Below are 14,712 nucleotides of genomic sequence, written 5' to 3' on the forward strand. Positions count from 1 at the left end.
CGAGGACCTCAAGGGGCGGACTACCAAAGTCCAATACTCCCGTACCGCTTTACGCTCCTCCTGCCAATCACCATTCGCCGCACCGTTTCTAACCAGAGAGAAACTCTCCACTTCCTTCCTCTTCCCGCCTTCTTCCCGCCCCTTCACATTCCTCGACCAATCACAGGAGCCGGATTGTCTCTTGTTCTCAGCCTCCTTTACTCCATTCTCCTCCTCTTCCTTTAATCCCACTCCAACTCTTTTGCTGCCCCACCCTCTTAGTCTAGCCAGCCAGGACCACCTGACCAGGAGTTGGTCCTGCGGCAGGAAAGGGAGGGGACGTTTCGGTCGGGAGGGGAAATGTAGGAAGGAGGGCGCGAGGAAGGGGCGGAGGGAAGTGTTGTCAGTAAGATCTCGCGATATCGGACGGAAGCCTGTGGGAGCCCGTGGCCTTTAAAGTGCGGTTCAACCCTTTCCTCCGGGGGTAGTTTGTAAACAGCCGTGGGTGCCGGAGCTCGTGGTCACGGCCCCCGCATTCGGGGGTGGCGCGCGAGCCAGGGGAGCGGGGAAGGTGAGTAATGGTGGAGATCGGGGTGTCGGAAGGGAGCAGGCGGGGGGCACCGAGGGAAGAAGGCGCTAACATGGCGACGTCGCTCGCTACAATCCCCACCCCCCACCATCCACTCCTTCTCGGCCCGGGTCCCTGTTTCCTCGGGCTGCGATGGCAGTTCCGCCTCCGCTGCGGCCTGGGTGGCGCCTGCCCTGCGGCCTTTCGAGGACCGGACCGTTAGGTAGGTGGCTTGTCCGGTTCCGGCTCCTCCCCGCTGGCGCGCTTTCCTGAACCCAGAATAACGGCATCTGTTCTCCTCCCCGGCCCCCCCGGGCTTTCCCGGCTTTTAGAGAGGCCCCTGGGGGCTGTGTCCTCCGCTGTGAAAGTGGGCGTGACTGGGGGGGCCCCGCTTCCAAGTTACCCTCCTCTGTGGCTTGGAGCAGAAACACCCCTTCCCTGTCCCCCTAGATTAGGCTGGTGTGTTGGGGCGATGGAGCAGCGGCGGCATGGAAGGGGAGGGGACCTGGGTCCGCTCACCTCACTGACCTGGGCTGTAGGCATCATCGTTGCTAACCGTACTACTACTAGTAGAAATGGCTTCATGGAGGGCCGGCCTTTTCTCTTTTTCTTTTCCCTCCCCTCCTTAAGCGAATGCAGGTTGAATCAGGTGTTTCCCCATCAGTGACCTCCGCTGGTGTACAGCAAAGTCTTTGTCAGGGAATGATCTGTGGGTTTTTTCTTTTTTTTTCCCCCTTTTCCATTAAAGCCCTAGGGCGCCTGTGGGGACTACCTTATTACTCTGGTGGTGTCTGTGTTTTTTGAGAAGCTGGGAGGGGACTAGGGAAAGGGCGGAGGTGGGAGCCCCCTTTGTGTATGCCTACTTGTGTGTTCTTGATGTCTGGTGTAAAATCCTCCTCTTAAGAGGTTGCTGGGGCAAAGAGCAAAGCTACCGTGTAAATATAACGGAGTGACAGGGATTACCCATATTTTTATTGAAGCCAAGCCTTTTATTGTAGTTGAAGGAACATAGACTCCATAATTTGTTAAGTTTGATGTAGGGGAGATAATTAAATGTCTGCACCCAAGGAATATTTCAGAAGCTATCTATATGTAATCTCGGGACATTTTCTTTGTCATATTACAACATATTTGTTAAACAATTGTTACTAACAGGAGTTTTTGGCAAGTTCTCATTTAAAAAAATAAAACACCCAACTGTCGTCATCTGTTTTAATAAAATAGTAAAAGTGAACTCTTGTTAGTAAAAGTTTATTTTAGAGGCCAAGAAATTTATGGAATCAGGGATTAAGGACTATGAAATTCAGGTCATTGCGTCAATTTTAGATTATGGGATTATATTTATGACTTCAACCCAAAGAGCCCATAACTTCTTGAGCATCCTTAAGAATTATGTAAAATTAGCCATTTTTTTGATTTGAAGATTGAGTCGCAGAAGTCCTTACTGATCTGCTGGTGCTTCTCCCTTTACCCCATCCCAATTATTTTTGTCCCTGTGTGTGTATGTTGTTTTCCCCCAATAGAATGTAAACTCCTTGAGGACTTAAACTGTTGTATTTTTGTCTTCTTATCCCCAACACTTGACATGTAGTAGGTGCTTAATAAATGTTTAGTGATTATCTTAGGAGACTAAAAGTGAATTAAGTTGAGTAAAATACTGATCTAAGTCACTGACTGATGACTTGTAAAGTGTAAGCATTTCCCTAGTTTGTATTGTTACCTATTCTAGTTTTAAAAATGTAATCTTGCATTGTTTAGATATTACTGCCCTCTTTGTATTTCCAGTACCTAGCATAATGACTGACCCATTGTAGATACTCAAAAAATGTTTAATGATGGGAGGATACATAGTTATTTTTCTTTTTAAAAAAAGTATCCATGTGACTGAAACATGTACATACTACTGTTGCTACTATTTATTCCCTGCTTTGAAGAGACAGGAAGTACAAGGTGATGTTTTTCTCAAAATACTTCCTAGACTGTTGCATCTAGTCTGAGTTGGAAGGGTCCTCAGAACCTGTCTACTGTATCCCATACCACAACAAGAATCCCTTCTACACCATCTTCCAAGTTGACCATCCATTCTTTTTGTCTGATAGCTTCTTAGTACATCTTCTTAGGCTTTTGGAGTGCTCTCATCAAGTTTTTTTTTTCTTATGTTAAGCCTAAATCTGCCCTCTAACTTCTTGCCCTTGCTTCTACTTTTGTTCTGGCCAAGAAAGAACAAGGCTAATGCTGTTTCCACGTGACAGCTCTTCAGATACTTGAAGATGGTAATGGTGTGTCTCCCTAGGTCTTCTCTAAGTTAAATATTCCCACTTCCTTCAACTGAATCATATATGGCATGATCTTGAAACTCTTCACAATCCTAGTTGCATCTTCCAGATGTTCTTGAGTTTATCAATAAATATCTTTTCTAAAATGCAGCATCCAAAATTAAACACAATACTCTAGATGTGGTCTGACCGAAGCACAGTACAGTTGAGCTATAACCATCATTATGCCTTTGTTAACATAAGTTAGTACCATATCACCTTTTCTGTCACTCTATAACTCTCTTCACTCAAACTGAACTTATAGCTCCAGGGTCTTTTTTACATGACATGTTTCTATTTCATATAACAGTTTTCTGCATCTTGAACTTGTGAAGTTTAGTTTTTGAACCCAAATGAGGGTTTTGCATTTACAAAAATCTCTTATGTATTGGCACTGCCTGCCATATAAGTGAATAGTGAGTAAGTGAAATAGTATAAATATCAAAAACAGAAGCCTATTTTCTTTATCAAAGTCACTTATGTAGGAGAAAAGCCTTTTAATGGTAGTAAGCCTCACATACTGCTACAGATCTTATAATTTCTTTTATTCATTATTTGTCTTGGAGAAAGATCATAATTACCCTAAAAGTTGTGTTAGAGAGTCTTCCAGAAGTAACATACAATAGTCTTTTATAATGATATTTTAAATAATAATTTGATATACTTTAATATAAGGAAGAAAAACAGTTATAAATTATAAAACTTACATTGTAAATGTACAGAATTGTAAAACCATATAGAGTATGCAGGAGAATAGATTTTTGTGAGGAATAATGCCAAAGTGTTTTATTCGAAATAAATAAGATCTGAGGCAGGGGTTCATTTAACTGTAGGTAGATTGATAAGTTTGAAATTTATTGTTCTTGAAAATTCATATTCCATATTTAGAACAGAAATAACTATTAAGAGCATTTCACTTCATTTTCTCAATTTCTTATCAAGCAGTCTTGGATTTCAAGAATGTGATCCCAAGGTAGCTGACATTGATATAGCACTTTAAAGTTTACAAATATGTCATTAGTGTTTCAACAATGCTGTGACATAGGTACTAATGGTATTATTAGATGAAGAAACTGAGGTTAAGTGATGTACTCAGATCTTCCAAACTCCAGGCCCAGAAATAATGTATATACTGTGACATGCTGCCTCTCAATGTTTTTTGGGAAGCAGTGAATAAGCAAAAAACAACATAAACGTTTAGAAGCCTGAAATATTTTGTAAAATAACAATTAAATTTGAAAATAATATACTTCAGTTACTTCAGGTCCATTGCTTTCATCCATATGGGTACTACTTTATCACTGTAGATGGTAAACCCCTCTACAGAAGTTACTGTGGGTAAAAAAAAAAATCATCTACTCTGTTGACGTCCTTAACAACTCTGGTTAATCTCAAAAGTGTCATGACATATACAATACGTTTTGCAGCTTTTTATTACTGCAGGTCTTTGGACACAATTGACATTTTTACTTATGTTTATTTAAAAGGAATTTAATCTATTTATGAGCATCTGCTTATGTTATCAGAAACTTTTGGTAACTAGAATAGTGCAGTCTCTTGGCTCATATGTATGAAGACTGGTTGAATAAAGTGGTTGGTTTGTTCAGCCAATCAACATTAAATTCCTGCTATGCAGTAGGGATTTATGCTGAATGATGGGGATAGAAGGGAAAAAATCAGACAGTCCCTGACCTCAAGGAATGTATACACTATAAGAAGAGAAAGACATATGGGCTTTAAGAATTTGAAAGACTAATGATGTTAAAGAGAGTTTAGACTTGTTCTGATTGTCCCCAACATCAGGAACAGTGGATAGAAGTTAAAAAGAGGCAGATTTAGACTGGATGTACAGGAAAGGTTGCTGAACTCTTAGCTATCCAAAAGTGTAATGAGCTTTCTTAGGAGCAAGTAGGTTCCTCACTGGAAACCATGAGGAAGAAGCTGAGTGATCACTTGTCAGGTAGGTTGTAGAGAAGATTTGTGTTCTCTAGTTAACTAGTTGGACTTAACGGACTAGTCCATTTTTATTAATTGGACTTAATAGGTTGAGATCTTCTAATTCTGGGACTCTCTGAATGTTGAACACTGTGCCATAAGATGCCATTTTAAAAAATTATTAAATCTGACTATTCTTTCTGAAGACCCTTTCCTACTTCTCGTCTGTTAATTCCTGGCTTCAATCTTCTTTTTATAGGTTGTGTTTGGTTTGGGGCAATACCTTCTTCTATTAAATTTTATATAGTTTAAAAAAATTTCCATTATGCTACCACCTTAAATTCTCACCTAGTTTATTTTTTATATTTTTAGAAATAGATTTTGTAAAGATAATTACAGAATCCAGTAGTGAACAAGTAATTTTCAGTATTTGGAAGCTGAATGAGTGTCATGATATTTTATTGTGTATTTATATGATAGGCAGTGTACTAAAGCAGATAAAGGACTAGCCTTGCATTTAGGAGGAATTGGGTTTAAGTCGTGCCTCTGATGCCTTCTAGTTGTATGACCTTAGGAAATCACTTAACCTCTTAGTACCCTAAGAGGCAGCCTTTAAGAGGCTCTTAACATTTTTTATGTTATGGACCCTTTGGCATTCTGGTGAAGCAAACAAACCCTCTCAGAATGGTTTTAAATATATAATACAAAATACATAGGATTACAAAGGGAAGAAACAATAGTGATAAACAATTATCTAAGTATTTTTTTTAAATGTTCACAGGTTAAGAACTCTAGCTTGAGGACTTTTATGTTCCTGACTGTTGAAGGTCTATATCATTAAAGAAATTTTCTACACTGAGTTCCCTATATTGATAAAGTTATAGGTCCAGACATACAAAAAGTCATTTTTATAGATGCACACTTAAAGCCCCATTTATGGAATACTTTCTGTAAGTATGTGTTCATGTAGAAGTACATATTCCCCTCATTCTATGTATGACTTAAATTTTCTGTGACTGATTCTTTGACCTTTTGTTAAAGAATGAATTTTATTTCCATAATAGCAGATTAAATTTGTTCCAACTCCCTCACACTTCTGGCGTGTATGGTGGTCCTCTACTACTTCTTAATCTTAAAAGTTAATTTTTTTCCAGCAGTCTTTTGTCTTTTCCCAAGTATTATATAAAACTCTAAACAGTTTTTTAAATAGCTACAAATGGCCAAAATTCACATTATCTAAAATTTCTAGTGATTAAAATCAAACCAATATCTTTTTGTACCTAGCTGATCTTCTAAATAAATATGGCATCTATAGTATTTGTTAAACATTACTGTTGTTTCTACACACTTGCTAAACTCACAATCCTGTGCTAGGCACTAAAATTGAAATGTGCAGTACTTGTTAAATGTTCTCTGTTAAGTATAAATTGTTCTATTTAGTACATTCATTTATTTATATCTCCAGTAGATCGTATGTTTCTTGAAGACTGGTACTTTTTAAACCAAACTTCTGAAAGTATCTCACACAGTTCTTGGAAGTTAATTCATTTTCATGGATGATGAAATAGTTGTGATCTGGGAAAATCCCTTAAAAAAAATTTTTTTTATTCTCACATGTACTGTATAAAAAGGAATAGTTGTTGTCATGAATTTTCTGTTTAAAGAAATTTCATTTTAACTTCTGCTTAATATCTTTTCCTAGTTTGGAAATATTTATATGATAAAAAGATTTACATTGGTTCAGACCTGTATCTCAGTTTTCCCCTCTTTTATAAAATAAGGAAATCTAAATGTATATTATGTGTTAAATATTCTGTGTTGCTTTAGTATGTATTGTTATATTTAATATATTTATTTACGACTGTGTTTGTCTCATAGCTATTATATTGCCTAAACTTTATAATACCTAATACAACTTTTATGTTGTATGGTCTCCAAGGTCCTTTTCAGTTTCAGAGTTCTCTGATGAATAGCTTATTTCTGCCTTGCCACTTTGGGAGTTTGTGATTGTCTTTCATGAGGTTAACCCCAAATGATTAGAAATTGCCTCCAAACATTTTTAGTTATTTAACAAACATTTTTAGTTAGTTAACCATCTACTATGTGCCAGGCTTTGTGCTAAGTGCTGGGCATCTAAAGAAATACAAGGCAGTTCTTGCTCTCAAGTTCACATGAAGCAGGAGACAACGTGAAAACAACACTTTCAAACAAGCTGTAGACAAGATAAACTGGAGATAATAAGTGGAAGAAAAGCACTTTAAGGACCAGAACTTAAAGTTCCTTTAAGAGTTCCTTGAAGGATCAAGCTGCATCAATTGACACTGTGCATTTTTTTAAATGAATTTTTAATGAAATTCTTGTGTCAGTTGACACTCTTAGTCCTTCTAAGGGTTAAGGGGAACCGGGAAAGGTTCCTTGTAGAAGGTAGGGTTTTAGATGGGACTTGAAGCCAGAGAAGCTAGGAGGCAGAGATGAGAAGGGAGAGAATTTCAGGTATGGGGGACAGTCAGTGAAAATGGAGAGCTGGGAGATGAGGTGTATTGTTTAAGAACAGCATAAGAAAGGCTAGTAACCGAGTTATTGTGAATCAGTCCTAAAATGTATTCATATGAACTTTTTTTTAAACTTGTGACTTTATCTTCTTTGGTGCTACTATTTGAACATCTTAATTTCTATAAGGTAAATGTCTTCAAATTCTGTATAATTTCACATAATTTATCACCGAATTTATTGTCAGGGTTTGTTTATTAGCAACAGTTTTAGAGTAGGATATATCTTCCTGAAATTTTGCTCCACTAAAGTTCTGTTCTGATTTCTTATTATAACCATGGTGGCAGTCGTTAGAGTCCTTGACTACTATGCTAGCAGCACAAAAACTCTGACAGGTTTTACCAAACTGGAAAGATTTTTAAGTAGGGGTCTGCCTGTGACCAATTTAGTTAAATTGTCCAAGGACCAGCTTAGCTCATCACCTGGTTGGCTGCAGGACGATGAATATTTTGGACACAGTATTACTTGAGGACTATCAGTTTCCATATCAGTGAAAGGAGTATATAATCAAATGAAATTACAGCTCCTTAAAGTATTGAAGGGAGGGCACATCTTTTGACAGGATCATAATTCTAGTAATGTAACTTTATTTAAAAGTAGTACATATGTTCCTCAATATGTAGAATGGAACTGTGTATGTGTATGTGTGTGTGTGTGTGTGTGTGTATGTACATATTGACATACACACATTTGTTTATGTGTATAAATATATTTGTGTGTGTGCTCACAATAGATAATGTAGCTGAATGACTTGAAAATTTTCCCTTTCTTCATATCCCTAGCATCTAGGTTTATTTCATCAATTGAAATTTTCCTTTAAAAGAAGAATAGCAAAAAGTATAGCAAATATAGCAGTTATCCCCTGTGAAGGTCCTACTCTTATGCCTTGGGCTCTTGTAGTTTCTTGCAGTAACACGTTAAATGGTAAGTGATTAGCAAAGCATTTCAATATGGGTCCATAATTGTATCCAAAAGACAAGCCTCCCTAAGTGTAAGTCTCATTACCAGAAATTGGTCCCTAGGTAGAACATTTTGGGGCTGTGGCAACTTATGAAAACTGTTTAAGGTGTAGGGTGTTTTAGTATGTGTCAGTGGAAGCAACCATAGCAGTAGAATTATTAATATTTTGAAATGTTAAAAAATAACATTGTCAAAAACAGAGGGCATTATTATTTGGCTAGATAGAAAAAGCATTCTTACTCAGACTGTATCAAATTCACATTTCCTTTTATAAAGAATGGATCTACTCCTTGTCTTTTGCGTATATTGAAGTAAAGATAATTTCCATCTCCTTTTATTTCTCATCTCATAGAAGCAAAAAGATAATTGATGATATTACCACATTGGTGGTACAGTTAAGATAATCTATTCTTTAAAAATTCTGCAAAAAAAATTGAGTTCTGTATATACCTGGTAAGAAGTTTTTTTTAGCAGTATTAGTACTATTCAAAATATGAGTCCAGCATTTTTTTTTGAGGAGTTTGATTTCCTCACACTTCCCCCCTCTCCCCCCCCATATGATTAAACTAAGAGGTTGCTATAATAAATGATTTGGGCTTTCTTCTAACTAAATCGCATTGAGTATACCAAATAGATTTATGAACTGTCATCATGTATTACCCAAGCTATCAGTAAGAGATCAGAGTAAAATAAGTCTTAGATATAAAAGTTGAACCAAAGATTTAATTCTTGGCTCCTCGTTTCAAGTGTCCTGCTGTTCTAAATAAGAAAGATAGACCAGGTAAAAAGAAATTTATGTTTTAAATTTGAGACCATTGTTTCTCTGTTAAGCAATTTAAAGAGCTTGCTATTCCAAGGGTTTCTTGGATTTCTAAATTTTGTGGACTACATTTTCTCTTAATTAATAGTTGTTCTCATTCTACAACTAGCATCTAAATCTACAACTAGCATTTACAGCATCACCAAATCTTCACATTTACTCTCTTTTCTATAATTTTTTTTCTCGTTCTTTTTATTTGGGATATTCCATATACATATTACCCTTGTTTTATTACTTCATTTGTCCAACCCTCATTTCTTAATTATCAGGAGGAGTTTCTAACTTTAAGTGTCTTACAGGTAGACTGCCAAGGACTGCAAGACTGTACCAAGTAAAAATGCAGCATCCCATGGATAAAAATAAATATAAGAGTATTGCAAAGCACCACTACCAAATGTAAATCTTGCCCCATTTTAATTGGGGTTTTAACCCAAGGTACTCTCTACAACATAAAGTATGACCCCTTACTATGAACTGTCAGGATGAGATTCCTGTATGAGGACAAAGGCAACTTAGGAAGCACCAGTTAGAAAAGGGGTTTTCCTATAACAAATTAGTAAATTTGTGCAGTAGTCCTAATGTTGACCTAGTTGGCTACTACCAACTTTGAATGAACCTGATGACTTAATTTCTTTTGTAAAGGTTTTTTTGTGCCATATTTTAAAATTACAATCTTTTCAAGAATTCCTAGATCAAAATTTAATAAATATTATAAATGATAAATTGATATAAATTAATTAATAAGTTTATTATAAATAATAAATCGAGTTCTTTCTCATTATTAAGCCTAACTTTTTACCCCATTAGTTATTCTTTCTAAGTTACATGAGATGTCAGCTTTCACCTCCAAATGCAGAAAAAATAGAGTGTTCCAGTGGTTTATCTATACCTCACTAATCTTAAGTTAACCCCTAGACCAGTGGTTTTTTACTGGTTGTCCATGAACATTTTAAAAAATTTGATAATCATTTTAATATAATTATCCTCCTTTGTAAGACTGTATTTTATTTTATGTATTTAAAAACATTCTGAGGAGCCCCTCAATTTAATCAGACTGCAAAAGCAGTCTGATACATGAAAAAGGTTAAAAATTCTTATTCTGTATCAATAGATTTCAGTTAAATAAAGGGAAGGATATTCAATTGACAGTTCGCTTTCAGTTCTGTAGATTTTAACCTTAGAAATCTTAGTCTAAGAATTCTGTTGATTTAGAGATCTAAATCGATTATAGGCTTATGATTTAGTTTTCAGGGTGTTTTTATGTTGTTTTTACTGTCGCTAAATAATTCTCACAGAAATAGTCTGTTCTCGTGAATCATGGAATTTCACAGAGTAAGAGAACCTTCATGCCAAAAAGGAATAGGTTGGTGTATTACCTTTTAATCTTAACCTATACTATAATATTTCAACTATCTTTGATCTCACTGATGTGAGTATTCCTTCCAGTGATGTAATTGCAGCACATTCATGCTTGCCTAAGCAGCTGGGTGGCACAATAGATAGAGGTCTAGGCCTGAAGTCCAGATGATCTGAGTTTAAATCTAAATCCAGCCTCAGACACTCAGTTTCCTCAATTGTACAATGGAATTAGTAACAGCTCCTGCCTCACAGGGTTGTTGTGAGGATCAAATGAAATAATATTTGTACTTAGCACAGTGCCTGACACATTGTGCTATGTAAGTACTTATTCTCTTCCCCCACCAAACCTATGCAACTTATCCATGATCATCCCTAAGTGTACCACTTGGGCCATTCCTGGAGTTCTCTTAACAAGGACAGCACACAAGCTGTCCATTTTTTCTCATGTGACTATAGCTTATCTTTTTTTATTAAAATCATATATTTATCTGATCACATCCTTTGAATTGCTTCTCCTTTCTAATTCCTTGTTTGTAACGTGTTAGAGCCTATTCAGGCCTCATGCAGTGTGCTTTTCCATTGCCCTTTGGATGACTTTCCACTTTATTTCTTTAAACTATAGTGTTTATTTTCTTCATTGACATTTCCTAAAACAGGTCCGGGGCTCTGATATTAGAGTCCAAATGTATTAACTCCACTATCCTTGAGATTGAAGAAAGTTATGAAAATCTTTTCTTTTAGACTGTTTGATCTCTACCTCCTAGTGTCATTCTTAAATGCTCTCAAGATAACTGATTAAGTTGGACCCTTTGGGAAGCTTTTAGACTGGTTTTCTCCATACTGATCTTACTATTTTATGAGATGATAGTGTTCATAGTTTACCACCATTTTTCTCTATACAAATTTTTATACCAAGTTAGGCCAAGTATTTTCTGGCTAAGGTAGGTTTTAGGTTCTTCTGGTCAATTCATTATGGCAATTGGTTTTCATTGATAAAATTACTGAATGACATTATTTATAATTGGTGTCCTTCTTTTGAAGCTTCATCCATTTCCCGTTTTTTAATGTTAAGAAATTGTTTAGGTTAAATGAAATAGACCTTTTTAAAAATTGCACGTTACATCTATTGTCGTTTCTGGCTTTTTTTAAGCTTTCTATTAATTTTGATATTTAACAAGTTGGCAGTCTGAGTCTTTACAAACAGCTGATTCAGGACTAATTTCTTAATTGTTAACAAGTCATTTCCTATAGTGGATATTCCCATATCCAATCAGTTTTATTATTTATTTGGTGCTCATCGCATCCAACACCTTCAGATTTTTTTTTAAAAAAGAAACTGTTAATGATGTAAAGACATAAGGCTTTTGTAGTCGTTTGTCCTTTCCATTCCTTATGCTTTTGAATTATATTTGTCCCCTTCCCCCTTACATATACTTTTTCATTAAAGTCACAGTATTCCTCTCATGATGGAAAATGCTATCCACATCCAGAGACAGAACTATGGTGATTGAATGCAAGTCAAAGCATACTATTTGCTCTTTTTTTCCCTTCTGTTTTGTTTCTTCTTTGTTGTGGTTCCTGCTATTGGTTCTAATTCTTTTTTACAACATAACTAATGTGAAAATATGTTTAATAGGAATGTATATGTAAAGCCTGTATCAGATTGAATGCTGTCTTGGGGAGAGAGGTGGGGAAAGAGGAGGAGAAAATTTAAAGCTCAAAAACTTATGGAAGTGATTGTTGAAAACTAAAAATAAATTTACAAAAAGGCACAGTATTGGAGTATATTGAGGGACTTACTGAGTTCCAAGTAGACTTTCTTTGGGTTTTCAATCCTCTGTAACAGTTACTGTCACATAAGTTAGTTATGTTCATGGTGGTATTTTTAACACCAACAATAATAAAAATAGCTAGCATTATATAGCATTTTAAGGATTGCAATGTGCTTTTCAAGTATATGATTTTTTTTCATCACAACCCTGGGAGATAGGTGCTATTTTTCTGATCCCCATTTTACAAATGAGGAAACTGAGATACAGAGCAGTTAAGCAATTTGCCAAGTGTCACACAGCTAGTGTCTGAGGCAGAATTTGAACTCAGGTCTTCCCACCTCCAAGTTCAACACTATCTACTGCACCATCTAACTGCGTGCCACATTCATGAGCCCTACAGTGTGAAGTGATGAACTGTCTCATGAAAATTTTTTTATGTTTACATCAACATCTGATAAAACCCAATTTTACCAAGTGTTTTATTCTCCAAAAACTTTGCATTTGGTCTTTGGGGTTTCTTTATAGTGAGAATGTTAAGACTAGTAGGAATCATTTGTGTATGCACTTGATCATTGGACAAGAATTTCACATTTAGAATACCAGCATTTAAATTTGTTTTTAAAACTCTGATTTTCTACAAGCACTTGCCTCATTTTCTGCTGCTTAGCTACCATAACCACAAAAGTGGAAGGGAAACATATAATATTGGAGACCAGTCTGAACTTTGTTTTCTGGATTGCCATGAGCAAAGATTTGTATCCCAAGGGGGTCATTGGAAATCAGATGTGATGTATTTATGGGACCACACTCTGAAGTCTTTTCTCATGTATTGGACCTGACTGAGCTTCCGCTGCACCTGTGCCATTTCCACACTCTGATGAGGCTTTGGAATTGGACTCTGAAGTCTCTAAATAAATTGTTATATATTTCTGAAGTCTGTTGTATCTGTTTCATAGAATCAAAATTTATAGAATACTATAAGTACTAATATGAAGGCTGCTTTAAAATTGAGTGCTTGCAGTTTTTGTTGTTGTTTTCCTTTTTGGCGAGGCAATTGGGGTTAAGTGACTTGCCCAGGGTCACACAGCTAGTAAGTGTCAAGTGTCTGAACACAGATTTGAATTCAGGTCCTCCTGACTCCAGGGCTAGAGCTCTATCCACTGTGCCACCTAGCTTGCCCCAAGTGCTTGCAGTTTTTATGGCAAATAAGAATATAGAACAGGTCAGAGTTGCCACTTAATCTGGGAGCAACTTTGCCCTGCCAGGAGCTGCCTTCAGCTTTAACTTTATTGGTAAAGGTAAAATGAATGCTTGAGTGAATGGAAACTACCTTCTCTAGTTTGATTTTATGTTTCTAGTGCCTCTCTAAATATCATGAGCAGTTCTGTATTGTAGGTTAGAGTATCTCCTGTCTTTATTAAAAGTGTTACCTATAAATCACCCACTGAGTCTCTCTTGATATGAGAATAGCCCTAGTTTTATTCCATTTGCTGTTAATTTTGTAACAGAATGTAGTATTCTTTTATTAGGATATGCCTCATAATGTGAAGAAACAAACTAGTAGCAAGCAATTGAGTATTGGGTTGTTAGGGCCACATTCTGAAGTTTTTTCTTAAGCTTACTTCTAAAAATACATTGAATTCAGCCAGAAGTGAAATAATAACTCGTTTATGTCTGCCTTAAATCCATGTGGATGACTTTTCTGTCACAGTTTTCAAAAAATTAGTTTCTTAAAGGTGGAGTTTTCTATAGTAAAACATCTACCTATGAAAAATATTTTGAAAAACTAGCCATTTCCTTTTCTTCTTCCATCTCTCTTGAATGTGTGTCCTCGCTATTATATGTTCTCTGCAAAACAGTCTCTTTCAAATGACTGAGTAACAAGTACAGTGTTAACACATTTTTACCTTAGGTCATTGTTTTCCTTTTTAACATTGTTTACTTGTTGATGATGAAAAAGTTTACTTTCTTTGTAAGTGTCTTAGTTATTGTTAAGAATAAGGCAATGTACTTACAGTTTTACCTGGAATTTAAACTCTTAATCGAGAATGTGTTTAACTATATAGGTCAGCCTAGCAGATAACTATGGAAATCTCAGATTTTAAAGGGAATGGGTCTGTGTTAAAGGCAAAGGGGATCTACAGATCTACGGATATGTCTGTATAACCAGTAACATGGGGAGTTCCAGGGAAAACTGCATTCGTGATCAGGAGACTGGGTCTTCATATTTAGGCCTTCTTTCTCTGTTTCTCTGTCAACTGTGCACTGCTACCTTTCCCCAACTCTGCCACAAACTTCCCTTGATATATCTAGTTAAACGTGGTGATTTTCAGTTCCCTTTACTAAATTCCCTAAGGTTTCTTTGAGCTTTACAATTCTGTGATCTGTGTTAACCACTGAGAACAGCATAAGATTTTTTGCAATAGATCTAAATGCTTCATCAGAATCCTTTCA

General features: G+C 36.3%; 1 protein-coding gene across 1 annotated transcript in view; it reads left to right on the forward strand.

Annotated features, from left to right (window-relative positions):
* The first annotated feature begins 348 nt into the window (after positions 1-348).
* ATF2 (activating transcription factor 2) overlaps positions 349-14,712 on the forward strand; it is a 115,071-nt gene continuing 100,707 nt past the window's right edge. Inside the window, exon 1 of the mRNA XM_020991012.2 lies at positions 349-550. The gene's annotated coding sequence lies outside the window, so the exon portion shown is untranslated. The remainder of the gene's footprint in view (positions 551-14,712) is intronic.

This window comes from Phascolarctos cinereus, unplaced genomic scaffold (assembly GCF_003287225.1).
Source record: "Phascolarctos cinereus isolate Bilbo 61053 unplaced genomic scaffold, phaCin_HiC Scaffold_726;HRSCAF=1367, whole genome shotgun sequence".
Classification (NCBI taxonomy): Eukaryota; Metazoa; Chordata; class Mammalia; order Diprotodontia; family Phascolarctidae; genus Phascolarctos; species Phascolarctos cinereus.